Below are 17,382 nucleotides of genomic sequence, written 5' to 3'. Positions count from 1 at the left end.
GATCTAATATGATGAATAAAAACATATTAACTAACTAACTAATAAATAAGAAAATCTAATCACATATTCGGTATATAACGGAAGAAGCCTTCAATACGCGAATAATTTATGAATGAAATTAGGTTTGTGATACTTTGTATCAATGTTGTCGGAAACGAACTGGACACAAAACCGACTAGGGATTCAGGTCACGGTTGGATCGGTTCAACGGGTTTAACCCGGGTTTTTTTTTTAATTATTTATGTACTTAACTAATTTTTATATATAATTTTGAGTTGTTTGTTGTTTAAATATGTATTTTTCACAAAATTAAAACTTCCGCATAAAATAGTGATTTTCTAACCATAAATAATAAATTGAAATATTTCACAAATAAATCATATTAGTGATTTTCTAAACATAAATAATAAATTAAGATATGTCACAGCTATAGTATAATAAATAATATTTATAGTTGCAAAAAAACCCTTTATTGTGGTCAACTCATAAACCATCTATCCCTTTCATTCTTTTAAGCGACGACTCCATCTCAGCGAGGCAGCTCCTTGCAAATTATTTTTTTTCTTCCACTCTTCCTTCTTTTTCACTTAACTCATCCGCTACAGCAAAATATTATTATAATTGTCACAGAACTTGCACATCACTCAAACCTCATTCCATAAATCAAATTCAGGTATGTACATATTTTTTGTTTTTGGCCTTTTGTTTTGAAACCGGGTTTGACCGGGTTTTTGCTGGTTTGCGCGAGTTTTTCACCGGTTTTGAGTGGTTCGACCGGGCCCTTTCCGGTTCCGAGCAGATCGACTCCGATTTTGATTTCACACGGTTTTGGGTGTTGAACATGACCGGATCAGCTACGGGTACAGTTGAACCGATCGGACCGGCCTGTCCGATCCGCTTACAACATCGCTCTGTATTGGTAATAATCTATGTTTGGAATATTAAAAAGTCTTGGTCACAACATTGCCAACGCAGCGGCAATAGACAACGTTACGTGATTAACTCATACAAACAAAGTTGGGTATTTCGGAGTTCCATCCTATTTGGAATTTTTTTTTGGGGTTGATCGATTGAAATTTCAATGAATTAGGGTTAGCTAAGTTTGACAGAGACATCGATGGTATCTTAAGGGACATTGCGAGAGTGTTGGATGGGTTATCTCTAGTGGCTAAGGAGGGCATCAGCCTCTCCAACACCGTTCCATTAGAAACCGCAATCAAGGCCGCCGTCCTCTCCGTCGCCCACGTTGCCAGAATCACCAATGGAAAGCTCCATCAGATTGATAATGTTCACAGAGATAGTGGCAACGACACTGTCATCTTCTTTACGGATCATGTTCCCGCTCCCAATTCTCATCCCCCACCGACGCCTGGTGCAGATGCAACTGTGCTTCTAAATTTTTGTTCATCCATGGATCCAGATTCCCAAACTTCTGTGGATGTATATCCTCCGCCTGATGCTTGCTCGACGTCGAATGCCACTATGGTTGACGGTGTTGTCATTACTGAAACTTCCGTGGATGTATGTCCCCCAGTCTGCTACTCCATCGACCTCAAATACTACTAAAGTGAACGGTGCTGTCACTCTCTAGAAGCAGAGGAGGCTCAGGGAAAGGAAAGTCCCTTCTACTCCTTTCTCCAGAGCTATGGAGTAAGTTAATCCATACTTCCACTCACTGCTATTAGTGTATATTATCAACTGGCATGTTTATGCAATTCTGTTACAAAAAAATACACTTAATAACTTCAGTAAACAGGGTGAGAATATATGATTCATGATAGTCTCAATAAAGTATAGTTGTTTTAATTTATTCACTTAGTATCTGATATAGGGCACAATGTAATGGATTTATGTTTCACTAGTGTTTGAAGAAAACAAAATGAGTGATGTCAAAATACGAGGCTTATTTTATTTGTCTGATGAATATAAATCTTTCAATTTAGTTTCTGTAGTTGCCTTTTTGGACTGCAGCAATTACATATTTCATCTTCAATAAGCAACATCTAACTGTTTAATCTCAAGAGAAAATGATATTATCATGAGTTTAGTTTTATTACTTGAAGTATGATTGAAGGTTTCCTGGACTTGGAGCTGGTCTTGCTTGGGGACACTTCAGGAGTCTACAAAGAGGGTCTTGTTTGGTATGCCTAACTCAGAAAACAACCAACATGCTCTTTCCCCATACTTGTGTGAGAGAAATGCAGAACTTTTAGCTCTTGCATTATGCATAATGCGTGGAGCAGCTCTTAAATTAGGTCAAATGTTGAGCATCCAGGATGAATCTCTCGTACTTGCTCCACTATGTAACTGCATATTCATTTAGATTACTAGTTCTTGCATGTTATATGATTGTATGCATGCCCGAACATTCTCCTTCTCATTTATGACAAAAGTATCGCCCCAATTATTTTTCGAACATAATTGTTCTGGCAGTTTATGGCTATCCTTTGGTGCACACATATGGTGCATCAGTTCTCTCAACTTGCCATATCTCCTTATTCACTTGATTTGACTTCATTTAAATTTTTACTAGAATGATGTTTTACAGTGTAACCAAATAAATATAGAAGCTTGTTTGAACAAGAAGTCATGTTGGGATAAAGTTCTACTTTAGAAAAAAAAACTAGTGTTGAATTATCATATTTTGTGAATCGTACTTGTAGAATAGAGTTGCAAAATGTTTACACTTCTAGATTAGAAAAAAAGTGCTTTATTAATGCGCTGGTTGATTTAGTTGTGGCAACTGCAAACATTTTAATGATGATGGTTTATGTGCATGGATCACTTGACAAAATTTTATATGTTATGAGATCTTTACATTGTGGTTTTCTTATGGGGTTGTGAGACTGAGATTTTTTTTCTTATAAGCATGCAGATGAGGGCAATGTTTTTTCTTTTTAGAAGTTCAAACTTCCATGACCACATTCAATCTTCGAATTGTTTTAACCAACATTTCCATATCCTTACAAACTATAATTTTATGGTTTCTGATTAACCGTAATAACTCATATGCCATTTCTGATATTAACAGCTATAGACATTGTCCGTCAGGGTGCTGATCGGATGCCAAGGAATAAGCTCAATCAGGTTTTGGATGCTGAATTTTGTTCCAACTCGTTATCAAATTTGACGAGTGTTGACTATGAGCCAATGGATGCGGCAAGTATAGGACTGGTGATGAAGTACAGCGATTTAATTTATGCTTATATTTAATTCCCATTGTGCGATTTCAGTTGTGCAATCAATTCATTCAATATTTCCCTATATTTGTTGTTAATTAGCTATATCTGAACATGGGTGAATTGGAAAGAAATATGTGCAACTGATCTGTATATAGTTTGATAAGAAGTACTCGAGCTCAGTTTTAGCACATCTTAGATGACAGATGATGGTGTTATTTGATTACAATAGTAAGTACCAAAACTGGAGGCATTTCATCAAAATATTTCACTAGATCTTATTCATCTGCTGCTGTTGTGTTTCATCTCTTGAATCCTTCTTCTTCTAAAATAACTTTAGGTCCATCGTGCTGTCACGAAGGAAGATTTGGAGGTTACAATCAAAATCCAGTATCCAGGAATTGCAGATAGCATTGAAAGTGACATTGATAATGTTAAACTGCTATTAACTTATACAAACTTGTTACACAAAAAAATGTACCTCGATAGTGCAATGAAGGTAGTGTTTTTGCGTTCCAGTATTTTGCTTACTTTTATGAAGATTTATGATGTATATTACAATAGATAATTCTTGGGCCTCATTACGAGTAAGCATGTGTCTTCTTGTATTAAAATTTGTGTTATGCCTGCAACACTATGAGGACCCTAGTTTAACAAGCTCGAGTATGTTATTTTCCTTCAATAATTGGTGTTGTTTGCTTTGTTGCAGCGTTACTTGTCTCAGTGATTTGATTGTTGGTTTGCTTACTCTTTCTTGTTTTTGTTGGCTCGATCATGCTTCTGGAACAGATACGCTTGAATCAACTTAGATAAAACTACCACTTTATGTCATTGGATATCTAATTTGGCTTAAACTACTAAAATTTGCATTTTGATGCCCCACGAAATTCCTGTGTTGTAAAATCTTTAGCTAGGAGAGTCTCTCAATTTGTTAGTTTTCTGTAGAATGTTAAAAAAAAAAAAGGTATTGGAATAAAAGAGAGGTATTGGTAAAAAAATATTTATTGTCAGAAAAGAGAAAAAACAAAGAGAAGGTAGTGGAGACTTTAATTGAGTCATGACTAGATACCCACAATGCTGGAATTTGTGATTTGTTGCAAGTTCACTAGATGTGACTGTTCCAGTTTTTTGCGACAAAGATGTTGGTTGCAAATATATAATAATATGAAATGCAAACTAAAATAATGGCTTTGGTTTGTCTGTTGATCCTAGACCTTAAGTTACCTTGTGACATGAACTTATGGAAGTATACCAAGTGAAATAGTACAGGTAGTTCAGCTTTGGTTGAGGAATCAATGCTTGAATTTACTGGAATTTTATTTGCATTGGGTGCATGTTGTATGTGCTGATATTTATTATTAACATGTGGTCGTATGTGTCTCCAGATGGAACCTGTATTTGTGCTAATACTCATTGTTAGAATGGAAAAGGTGAAAAAAAAACTAGAATTCAAACAACAGCCAAAAACAATTTTATTATAGCAGAGTTACAATATCGAATGAACCCACTCTCTGATATAGAGATGGGAAAAGACTACTAAAGAAAGGCTTCTTCCATAAGACATACATACTAACATAGATAAACAAAAATTACCCAATATAATAGGTTTTCAGTCTAAGACAATTTCCAAAATATTGTCAGCTGTAACTTTGAGGTTACATGAGTTGTTATGAAGTATTGTTGCTTCAATAAATAATAGGGTAAAATTACAAACACCCCCCCTAGGTATGGTCAATTTACAAAAAAACCCCTCTTGTTTGGATAGTTACATCTACCCCCCTCAACTATGATTTTTTCATACACCTCCACCCTTATGGTGTCAAATTCAACATAATCATCTTAATTTCGTGGAATGTGCTCTAAGTTGTACTCGTGTTGTGGAAAAATACAGTTTGTGATGCACCACAATCTGATATTTACAAGCCAAAAAACACATATTATGATCATCTTGCTTCCAAAATGTAGAGATCGAATGGGATAAAACGGGTACAAAAGTGATAATATTCCATATAATCTCGAAGATTCCACCAAATTTGAGGAGATGGGGTGGTTATAATTATCCAAACAAGAGGGGGGTTTTCGTAATTTGACCATACATCAGGGGGTGGTTGTAATTTACCCTAAATAATATTGTAAGACCATGTAGTAGGTCCAGAAAGTAATAATCTAAAGAAGGTAAAGAGTTATGTCAAGAGTTGTGTCCCAAAATAGTTGGAATAAACCTCGCAATACTTGTCTTCACAGTGGTATGCTTATCAATCAATCATGAGTCGGAAGCTTTGATCTCATTTCAAATATTTTGTCTTCTGGCTTCTTCAAATTATGATATAAATTATTTCTTAGTGGGTCTGAAGATGTCTCTCAAGCCTTAAACTTTATGCACCTTTCTGACTGCAACTTTTACGACCTGACCTAAAAATCAGAAAGGATTTCGGAGTCTCCTGACTAATACAAAGGGCTTTTATGTTCGATTTGTGTTGTATAATATATCTAGTAAAGGAGTCATATCAACATAATTGGTCCGTGGTATTTTCTTCACTATATCTTGTTTTTCTTTTCCTACAATAATATTAGAATAATAAGTAAAAATAATTTGGCTGTAATAGAAAAAGGGATAATAGGCTCCATGCCCTTACCATGTGTTTCTACCTTAAATTTAGTATGCTACAATTGAACATGTAACACCCCACGTATCCAAAACCCTAACACTCGAATTTACTATTCCTAATTCGAGTATCCTTAGGTGGTATTATTATGTAATATTAATTATATGATCTACGTGAGTCTAATTGCGCGTTTTACGTGAATAATTACATGCATTATTTAATTATTCGGAATAAGGTGATTACATGATATTTATTTGTGAGTAGATATGTATATGTGATTTATGCGATTTAAATTTCCGTAAATTAAAATACTAGCAAATTACGTAACTTGTGTCTTATTTAGTTGGTAGATTATTGTTATACTAAAGTGTATTTATATATATATACATACATATACTACATGCATATACTACATGCATACATGATTACATGCGTACGTGTATATACATATATGTGTATACACCATTATACATGTGTGGCTTGCGTAGTGAGGGGATATTGTTTATTTATATATATGTATGTGTGTGACTGTGTATATATGTCTGCAAGTTGTGTTTATTTTAAATAAATAAATTAGTACCTTTCCACTTGGCAAATTGCCATCATTTTCCCTAATCCTACACACAATAGATGATTAGTAAGATGAAGAAACACTCTTCATTCTTCTCCTCCCAACACATAAACCCCCTATTTTTCTTCTCCTCCCCTCTCCACCGAAGCCACCACCTCCACCGTCGGCCTCCTCTTCTTCCACCTCAAACTCCAAATTTTCAAGAAAATCAAAAATAGAAATGAAGGTCCCCTATTTAACCCTTGCTTTAGACTACACCAAAACAACCATCAAGAATTCTTTCCTACTCACGGAAGATAACAATACATCCCTCTTAGAAGCTCACACCATCTCCTTCACAATCAAATTAAGTGGCTTGGTTAGATTTCGGTGTTTGAAAGCATTCCCTCCTTCGGTTGTTTTTTTTTCTTCGATTTTAAGGTAAGAAATTCCGGTTTCTTGCTGCAATTAGGAGGTATCAATAGTATACAAAGAGTTTTCAAAATTTCTTAAAAGACTTGGAGTGATTTCGAAAAAAATTAGGGGCTTTTTGGGAAAAAAATGGAGAAGATGTGTTGACTGTTGATTTCTTGTTCTTGCATGCATCATTTATGTTGGTAGTTGGTAGATACAATTTTTATTGGCCAAAATCATTGAAAATTTCGGATTTCAAAAAGTGGTTGCAAGAAAAATGAAATTTTGAACTTTTATGGGGTTGCATGTGTAGATCGAAAGATTTTTTGGGTCAAATCTGTAATTTTCTAGAAGTCAGTCCTAAATGTGTTTTCAAATCTGTTTTTCAGCATTTATTCAGTAAAATTTTCGGATTTAAAGAGGCTTTGCAAGAAAAAATGATTTTCGAACTTCTAGTGGTCTTGCATGTATAGATCTAGAGATTTCGGGGTAAAATATGTAATTTTCAAAATTTTTGCATCAAATAACTTTTAACTTTGTTTTCTGCAATTATTGAATAAAAATTTCTGAGGGTCAGGGGTTTTTCATGAAAAAGTGGATTTTGAACTTCTAGTGTGGTTGCATGTGTAAATCTTGTAACTTTGGGGTTAAAACTGTAATTTTTGAAAACACTGTCATTTCTAAAATTTGAAATATGTTTTCCAGCAAATATTAAATGGGAAAATAGTTTTATGTACAAAGGTTCCAAAATAATTAAGTTATATTAGAGTTTTTGATTTTTACAAGAAAAAGGGGATGTTTCTAGTTTTTAATTCCAAGAAAATTCGAAACTATATGAAAATCTAAATTAATTTTGGAAACTAAAACTTTGATCAGTTAGAAGCACTAGGATTTTTAATTTGGGAATTTTTGGAATGGGTTTATTATTATTTGGAAAGTTGGACATTTTGCATGCCATTTATTATGTTTTGTGCTTTAATTTCCATGTCTTTGAATAAATGATTATGAGTAATGAAACTTGAGATGTTGAACCTAAATTACTGCATGGATGTGTTAATGGCTACTAGAATTTATTTGGAATGAATTATTACCTAGAAGTGGTAATAAGTTCATTAAAAGAAAGATAAAGATGACCCTTGCTTTTCAAGCATGATTTGATTATTAAATGTGATGTTTTAAATGTGTTGGTTGCATGTGTGTGTGTGCGCTGAATGTGTATGTGTGTGTGGTTGTGTGTATTTAATTGTGTGAATTTGGGGAGTTTTCCCAAATTATAAATGTGTGGTAAGTTGTGATATTTGTGTGGTTTTGTGGCACTTGATTGATATTTGTGATATTATGTGAGGATTATGTAATTGTTGTAAGTATGATTTTGAAAATGGTGCATTTCACGTTTTTTTTTATTTGAAAGATTAATAGAATACCGGATAATAAACAACTCGGATATAGAGGGCCGGTATCCAACTAGGATGAAATGTTGTGGTTTGATTCCACTTAGTGAAAATTGGCTCGTAATCGGTTTATTATTCATGTACATAAATTAATCTTTCACGGACCCGATAAAACTTTAAAGTTGCAGTCAGAAAGGTGCATAAAGTTTAAGGCTTGAGACATCTTCAAACCGAGACAAAATATTTGAAATGAGATCAAAGCTTCCGACTCATGATTGATTGCTAACCATACAACCGTGAAAGACAAGTATTGCGAGGTTTATTCCAACTATTTTGGGACACAACTCTTGACATAATTCTTTACATTATTCAGATTAATTACTTTCTAGACCTACTACATGGCCTTACAATATTATTTATTGATGCAACAATACTTCATAACAGTTCATGTAACTTCAAGTTACAGCTGATAATATTTTTGAAATTATCATAGACTCGAAACCTATTATATTGGGTAATTTATGTTATCTACGTAAGTAGATTTCTGCATGTCTTATGGAAGAAGCCTTTCTTTAGTAGTTTTTACGACCTGGCCTAAAAATCAGAAAAGCTTTCGGAGTCTCCTGACTAATAGAAACGGCTTTTATGTTCCATTTGTGTTGTATAATATATCTAGTTAAAGATTCATATCTACAGAATTGGTCCCTCGTATTTGCTTCACTATATCTTGTTTCTCTTTTCCTACAATAATATTAGAATAATAAATAAAAATAATTTGGTTGTAATCGAAAAAGGGATAATAGGCTCCATGCCCTTACCATGTGTTTCTACCTTAAATTTAGTATGCTAGTTTGGAAATAAACTTTATTTGTTGTTTTTGAAAGAAAATGCAGGGGAAAGTAAGTACAATGTATAAATTGGAAAAGTTAAGGTTATTCATGCATATAGTACGCTTAGTTCATCAAGTAAGTACAATGTATAAACTCGTAAAGTTTGGGTTATTTATGGATATATTACACTATGTTCATCAAGTAAGTACAATGTATAAACTGGTAAAGTTAGGGTTATTCGTGAATAGTACGCTTTGGTTGGCCGGGGAGAGTGGGAGGGTAGTGGGGGGGGGGGTGCTGGTTGGTGAGCTTGGGCCGGAGAGATAGGGGCTGGTTGGTGGGCTTGGGCCGGAGAGAGGTGGGGGATTGGTTGGTGGGCTTGGGCCGGAGAGAGGGGAGCTGGTTGGTGGGTTTGGGCCGGAGAGAGAGGGGCGGGTTGGTGGGCTTGGGGCCAGAGAGAGAGTGTTGTGCTGGTTGGTGGGCTTGAGCCGAAGAGAGAGAGAGTGGCTGGTTGGTGGGCTTGGCCGGAGAAAGATGGGACTAGTTGTTGAGCTTGGGCTGAGATAGATGGGTTGGTTGGTGGCATGGGCTCGGAGAGAGATAGGGGATTAGTTGGTGGGCTTGGGCCAGAGAAAGGGGGCTGTTTGGTGGGCTTGGGCCAGAGAGAGGGGGTGGTTGGTTGGCTTGAGCCGAAGAGAGAGAAGGGTGCTGGTTGGTGGGCCTGGAGAGATAGGGGCCTGGTTGTTGGGCTTGGACCGAAGAGATAGGGGCTGGTTGGTGGACTTGGGCCGAAGAGAGAAAAAAGGGGTTGGTTGATAGGCTTGGGCCGGTTATAGTGAGGGGGGTTGATTGGTGAGCTTGGGCTGGGGAGAGAAATGTTGAAATAGTGGACTTTTGGAGTATGGGCTTGGCCAATTTAGCCCAAATCACAAATCAAATGAAAAATCAAAATTTCATAGAAGATCTAATATGATGAATAATAACATATTATTTAACTAACTAATAAAAAAAAAATAATCAAATCATCTGTATATAACGGAAGAAGCCCTCAATTCTCGAATAATTTAGGAATGGAATTAGGTTTGTGATATTTTGTATTGGTAATAGTCTGTGTTAGGAATATTAGAAAGTCTTGGGCACAACATTACCAACGCAGCGGCAAGACATAAGCTGGTTCCGTTTGCATTGTATGTGGACAAAGAATGGACACATTACGTGATTAACTCATACAAACAGAGTAGGGTATTCCGTAGTTACATCCCATTAGAATAGTTGTGGGCTGATCGATTGAATTTTTTGGGGTAGCTATGTTTGACTCATACATCGATGGTATCTTTAAGGGACATTGCGAGAGTGTTGGATAGGTTATCTCTGGTGGCTAAGGAGGGCATCAGCCGCTCCAACACCGTTCCATTGGAAACCGCAATCAAGGCCGTCGTCCTCCCCATCTCCGACGTTGCCGGTGTCACCAAAGGAAAGCTCCGTCAGATTAATAATGTTTACAAAGATATTGTGATCGGCATTGTCATCTTCTTTAAGGATCATGTCCCCGCTCCCAATTCTCATCCCCCACCGACGTCTGGTGCAGGTGAAACTGAGCTTCTAAAAATTGGTTCTTCCATGGATCCTTATTCCCAAACATTGGTAGATGTATATCCCCGCCTGGTGCTCTCTCGACATTGAATGCCACTATAGTTGAAGGTGCTGTTATTCCAAAAACTTCCGTGGATGTATGTCCCTAATCTGCTGCTCCATCGACCTCAAATACTACTGCAACGAATGGTGTTTTCACTCCCTTGAAGCAGAGAAGGCTCAAGGAAACGAAAGTACCTCATAGTCATTTCTCCAGAGCCATGAGGTAAGTTAATACATACTTCTACTCACTGCTATTAGTGATTATAATCAACTGGCATGTTTATGCAATTCTGTTGCAAAAGGTACACTTAATTAGAATATACCATTCATGATAGTCTCAATGAAGTATAGTTGTTGTAACTTATTCACTTAGTATCTGATATGTTGTTGTAGGGCACAATGTAATGGATTTATGTTTTACGAGTGTTTGAAGAAAACAAAATGAGTGATGTCAAAATACGAGGCTTATTTTATTTGTGAGATGAATATCAATCTTTCAATGTAGTTTATGTAGGTGCCTTTATGGAGTGTAGCAATTACCTAATTTAACTCGTCATTTCGATTGTTATGACCTATGTTTTCACTAGTGCAGCTCACTTAATGATTGGATTCCGTTTTAGTATTGTAGATTGTATTCTCAAACTTATGCTTTTATGTTTAATAAGCTAGAGCTAACTTTTGAATCTCAAGAGAAAATGATATTAGCATGAGTTTAGTTTTATTATTTGAAGTATGATTGAAGGTTTGCTGGACTTTGAGCTGGTCTTGCTCGGGGGACACTTCAGGAGTCTACAAAGAGGGCCTTGATTGGTACTTCTTACTCAGAAAACAACCCACATGCCCTTTCCCTATACTTGTCTGAGAGAAATGCATAACGTTTAACTCTTGCATTATGCATAATGCGTGGAGCCGCTCTCAAATTAGGCCAAATGTTGAGCATCCAGGATGAATCTGTAGTACCTACTATAGTATGTAACTGCATATTCATTGAGATTATGAGTTCTTCCATGTTATATGAATGTATGCATGCCCGAACATTCTCTTTCTCATTTCTTATGATAAAAGTATGGCCCTAATTATTTACCGAAGATAATTGTTCTGGCAGTTTATGGCTATACTTTGTTGCACATACATGGTGCATCATTTCTCTCCTCTTGCCAGATCTCCTTCTTAACTTGACTTGAATTCATTTAAATTTTTACTAGAATGATGTTTTACAATGTAACCAAGTAAATATAGAAGCTTGTTCAAACAAGAAGTCATACTTGGTACAATTTTACATTAGAAAAAAGAACTAGTGTTGAATGATCGTATTTTGTGAATCGTACTTGAAGAATAGAGTTGCTAGATGTTTAAAGTTCTAGATTAGAAAAAAAGGCTTTATTTATGGGCTGGTTGATTTTGTAGTTGCAACTGGCAACATTTTAATTATGATGGTTTATGTGCATGGATCACTTGATAAAATTACACATGTCAGATATCTTTAAGTTTTGGTTTTCTTATGGGATTGTGAGAGTGATATTTTTTTTTCTGATGATGATATTTAATTAGAGTGCCAACCATATTGCCGATGAAGAAGAGCAAATGATAGGCATGTAGATAAGGGCAATGTTTTTTTTGTTTTTTTAGAAGTTCAAACTTCCATCACCACATTCAATCTTTGAATTTTTTTAACCAACCTTTCCATATCCATACAAACTATAATTTTATGGTTTCTGATTAACCGTGATATCTCATATGCCATTTCAAATATTAGGAGCTTTAGATATTGTCCGTCAGGTGCAGATCAGATCCCAAAGAATCAGCTCAATCAAGTTTTGGATTCTGAATTGGGTTCCAACTGGTCATCAAATATGACTAGTTTTGACTATGAGCCAATGGCAGCAGCAAGTTTAGGACAACGGGCAATGAAGTTCAGCGATGTAATTTATGCTTATATTTGATTCCCGTAGTGTGATTTCAGTTGTGCAATCACTTAATTCAATATTTCCCTATTCTTGATGTTAATTAGCTATATATAAACATGGCTAAATTGGAGAGAAATATTGTGCAATGGATCTGGATATTGTTTGATAAGAAGTACTCAAGCTTAGGTTTAGCACAAATTAGATGACATATGGTGTCATTTGATTGCAATAGAAAATACCAAAACCGGAGGCATTTCTTTGAGTTTCACACATATCTGAACTCATTGTCTTTTCAGGCAAAATATATATCCGTATTTGTTCATCTGTGCATCTTATTATTCATCAAAAGGTTTCGCTGGATCTAATTGATCTGCAGTTGTCGTGTTTCATCTCCCGAATCCTGATTCTTCTAAAATAACATTAGGTCCATCGTGTTGTCACGACGGAAGGTTTGGAGGTTGCAATCAAAATTCAGTATCCAGGAGTTGCAGATAGCATTGATAATGTTAAACTGCTATTAACCTATACATACTTGTTACAAGAAAAAATGTAACTGGACAATGCAATGAAGGTAGAATTTTTACGTTCCAGTATTTTGCTTACTTTTATGAAGATATTTGATGTATATTACAATAGATAATTCTTGGGCCTCATTAATAGTAAGCATGTGTCTTCTTGTATTAAAATTTGTGTTGTACCTGCAACATTATGAGGACCTTGGTTTAACAAGCTCGAGTTTGTTCTTTTCCTTCAATAATTGGTGTTGTTTGCTTTGTTGCAGCCTTACTTGTCTCGGTGATCTGAATTTTTGTTTGCTTAACTCTTTCATGTTTTTGTTGGCTCGATCATGCTTCTGGAATTGATATGCTTGTATCAGCTTAGATAAAACTGCCACTTCTATGTTATTGGATATCTACTTTAGCTTACACTACTAAAATTTGCATTTTGATGCCCACGAAGATCCTGTGTTGTAAAATCTTTAGCCAGGAGATTCTCTCAGTTTCTAAGTAATCTGTAAAAATGTTAAAAAAAAAAAGGTATTAGAATAAAGGAGAAGGTATTGAAAAAAAAAAATTTTATTGTCCGATAAAAAAGAGAAAAAAGAAAGAGAAGGTATTGAAGACTTTAATTGAGTCATGACTACATACCCACAATGCCGGAATTTGTGATATGTTGCAAGTTCACTGGATGTGACAGTTCCAGTTTTTGGTAAGTTGTTGGTTGTAAATATATAATAATATGAAATGCTAAATAAAATAATGGTTTTGGTTTGTCTGTTGATCCTAGACCTTAAGTTACCTTGTCACATGCACTTATGGAAGTATACCAAGTGAAATAGTATAGTTAATTCAGCTGTGGTTGAGGAATCAATGCTTGAATTTGCAGGAATTTTATTTGCATTGGGTACATGTTGTATGTGCTGATATATACTATTAACATGTGGTCGTATGTGTCTCCTGATATAATCTGTATTTGTGCTAATACTCATTGTTAGAATGGAAAAAATGAAAATAAACTAGGATTCAAACGGCAACGAAAAACAGTTTTACTGTAGCAAAGTTGCAATATCGAATGAACCCACTCTCTGATATAGAGATGGGAAAGACTACTAAAGAAAGGCTTCTTCCATAAGACATGCTGTAATCTACTAACGTAGATAACATAAATTACCCAATGTAATAGGGTTCTAGTCAATGACAATTTTGAAAATATTGTCAGCTGTAACTTGAGGTTACATGAACTGTTATGAATTATTGTTGCATCAATAAATAATATTGTAAGACCGTGTAGTAGGTCTAGAAATTAATTCATATAAAGAAGGTAAATAATTCTGTCAAGAGTTGTGTTCCAAAATAGTTGGAATAAACCTCGCAATACTTGTCTTTCACGGTTGTATACCTAGGAATCAATCATGATTTGGAAGCTTTGATCTCATTTCAAACATTTTGTCTTTTGGCTTCTTCTAATTATGATATAATTATTTCTTAGTGGGTCTCAAGTTCTCAAGCCATAAACTTTATGCACCTTTCTGACTGCAACTTTTATGACCTGACCTGTGAAAATTCATTCTATATTTTTTTACAGTTACACAAAAATGGAGATACACCAGATCTGTGATGGCATGTGTGATTGTGACACCTTCGTGACTTCTTACTCAGGTTGCGAAAGAGGAACTTTCTCGTGAATGTGACTATGAATTGTAGGCCAAATATCAGAAAAGGTTTCGGAGTCTCCTGACTAATACAAAGGTCTTTTAAGTTCCATTTGTGTTGTATAATATATCTAGTAAAAGAGTCCTATCTACTGAATTGGTCCCGGGTATTTGCTTCACTATACATTATTTTTCTTTTACTACAATAATATTAGAATAATAAGTAATCAGGTTATTCATGCATATAGTACGCTTAGTTCATCCAGTAAGTACGACGTATAGACTATTCATCAAGTAAGTACAATGTATAATGGTAAAGTTCGGGTTATTTATGGATATAGTACGCTATGTTCATCAAGTAAGTACAATGTATAAACTGGTAAAGTTAGGGTTATTCGTGAATAGTACGCTTTTGTTGGCCAGAGAGAGGGAGGAAGGGTGCTGGTTGGTGGGATTGGGCGGGAGAGAGGGGTAGGCTGGTTTGTGTGCTTGGGCAGGAGAGATAGGGGTTGGTTGGTGGTCTTGGGCCGAAGAGAGATGGGGGATTGGTTGGTGGGCTTGGGCCGGAGAGAGAGGGGTTGGTTGGTGGGCTTGGGCCGGAGAGAGAGGGGGTGGGTTGGTGGGCTTGTGGCCGAAGAGAGAGTGGGGAGCTGGTTGGTGGGCTTGAGCTGAAGAGAGAGAGGGGGCCGGTTGGTGGGCTTGGGTCGGAGAAAGATGGGGCTAGTTGGTGAGCTTGGGCTGAGATATAGGGGTTGGTTGGTGGGCATGGACTCGAAGAGAGATGGGGGATTGGTTGATGGGCTTGGGCCGGAGAGAGGGTGCTGTTTGGTGGGCTTGGGCTTGAGAGAGCGGGGTGGTTGGTGGGCTTGAGCCGAAGAGAGAGAAGGGGGCCTGTTGGTGGGCCTAGAGTGATAGGGGCTGGTTCTTGGGCTTGGAACGAAGAGATATGGGGTGGGTTGGTGGAATTGGGCCGAAGAGAGAAAATGAGGTTGGTTGATGGGCTGGGGCCGGTGATAGAGAGGGGGGTTGATTGGTGGGTTTGGGCTGGGGAGAGAGATGTTGAGATAGTGGACTTTTGGAGTTTGGTCTTGGCCAATTTAGCCCAAATCACAAATCAAATGAAAAACCAGAATTTAATAGAAGATCTATAATGATGAATAATAACATATTAACTAACTAACTAATAAAAAAAAATCTAATCAAATCTTCCGTATATAACGGAAAAAGCTCTCAATACTCGAATAATTTAGGAATCGAATTAGGTTTGTGATCTTTTGTATTGGTAATAATCTGTGTTTGGAATATTAGAAAGTCTTGGGCACAACATTGCCAACGCAGCGGCAAGACATAAGCTGTTTCTGTTTGCATTGTATGAAGACAAAGAATGGACACGTTACGTGATTAATTCATACAAACAGAGTAGAGTATTTCGGAGATCCATCCCATTAGAATAGTTGTGGGCTGATTGATTGAATTTTTTGGGGTAGCTATGTTTGACTCAGACATCGATGGTATCTTTAAGGGACATTGCGAGAGTGTTGGATAGGTTATCTCTGGTGGCTAAGGAGGGCATCAGCCGCTCCAACACCTTTCCATTAGAAACCGCAATCAAGGCCGTCGTCCTCCCCATCTCCGACGTTGCCGGTGTCACCAAAGGAAAGCTCCGTTAGATTGATAATGTTCACAGAGATACTGTCACCGACAAGGTCATTTTCTTTAAGGATCATGTTTGACACATACATCGATAGTATAATAAATTATATTTCTAGTTGTAAAAAAACCTCTTATTGCGGCCAACTCATAAACCATCTATCCCTTCCATTCTTTTAAGCGGCGGCTCCATCTTAACGAGGCAGCTCTCTGCAATTTTTTTTTTCTTTCACTCTTCAATTTTTTTCATCCGCCACTGCAAAATATTATTATAATTGTCACAGAACTTGCACATCTCTCAAACCTCATTCCATAAATAAAATTCAGGTATGTACACATTTTTTGTTTTTGGCGTTTTGTTTTGAAACCGGGTTTTACCGGGTTTTATCCAGTTTTGCGCGAGTTTTTCACTGGTTTTGAGTGGTTCGACCAGGCCCTTTCCGGTTCCGAGCAGATCGACTCGGGTTTTCATTTTTCACGGTTTTGGCTGTTTAACCGGACGGGATTAGCTACGGGTGCAGTTGAACCGATCGGACCGGCCGGTCCGATCCGCTTACAACATTGCTTTGTATTGGTAATAATCTATGTTTGGAATATTAGAAAGTCTTGGGCACAACATTTCCAACGCAGCGGCAAGAGACAAGCTGGTTCTGTTTGTGTTGTATGAGGACAAAGAATGGACATGTTCATGATTAACTCATACAAACATAGTAGGGTATTCCGGAGTTCCATCCCATTTTGAATTTTTTTTGGAGCTGATCGATTGAAATTTCATTGAATTAGGGTTAGCTAAGTTTGACATAGACATCGATGGTATCTTTAAGGGACATTGCGAGAGTGTTGGATGGTTTATCTCTGGTGGCTAAGGAGGGCATCAGCCGCTTCAACATCATTCCATTGGAAACCGCAATCAAGGTTTGTCGTCCTCTCCGTCGGCGACGTTGCCGGACTCACTAAAGGAAAGCTCGGTCAGATTGATAATGTTCACAGAGGTATTGGCAACGACATTGTCATCTTCTTTAAGAATCATGTTCCCGCTCCCAATTCTCATACCCCATCGACGCTTGG

General features: G+C 36.7%; 1 pseudogene; it reads left to right on the top strand.

Moving 5' to 3' along the window:
* The first annotated feature begins 10,296 nt into the window (after positions 1-10,296).
* On the top strand, positions 10,297-16,334 carry LOC148764985 (protein ABC transporter 1, mitochondrial-like; annotated as a pseudogene).
* Positions 16,335-17,382: the final 1,048 nt, after the last annotated feature.

Source organism: Erythranthe guttata, chromosome 14 (assembly GCF_056151865.1).
Source record: "Erythranthe guttata isolate IM_541 chromosome 14, IM_541, whole genome shotgun sequence".
NCBI classification, from domain to species: Eukaryota; Viridiplantae; Streptophyta; class Magnoliopsida; order Lamiales; family Phrymaceae; genus Erythranthe; species Erythranthe guttata.
Note: the sequence above shows the minus strand (reverse complement) of the source record. Positions and strands in the feature narration are given on the sequence as shown.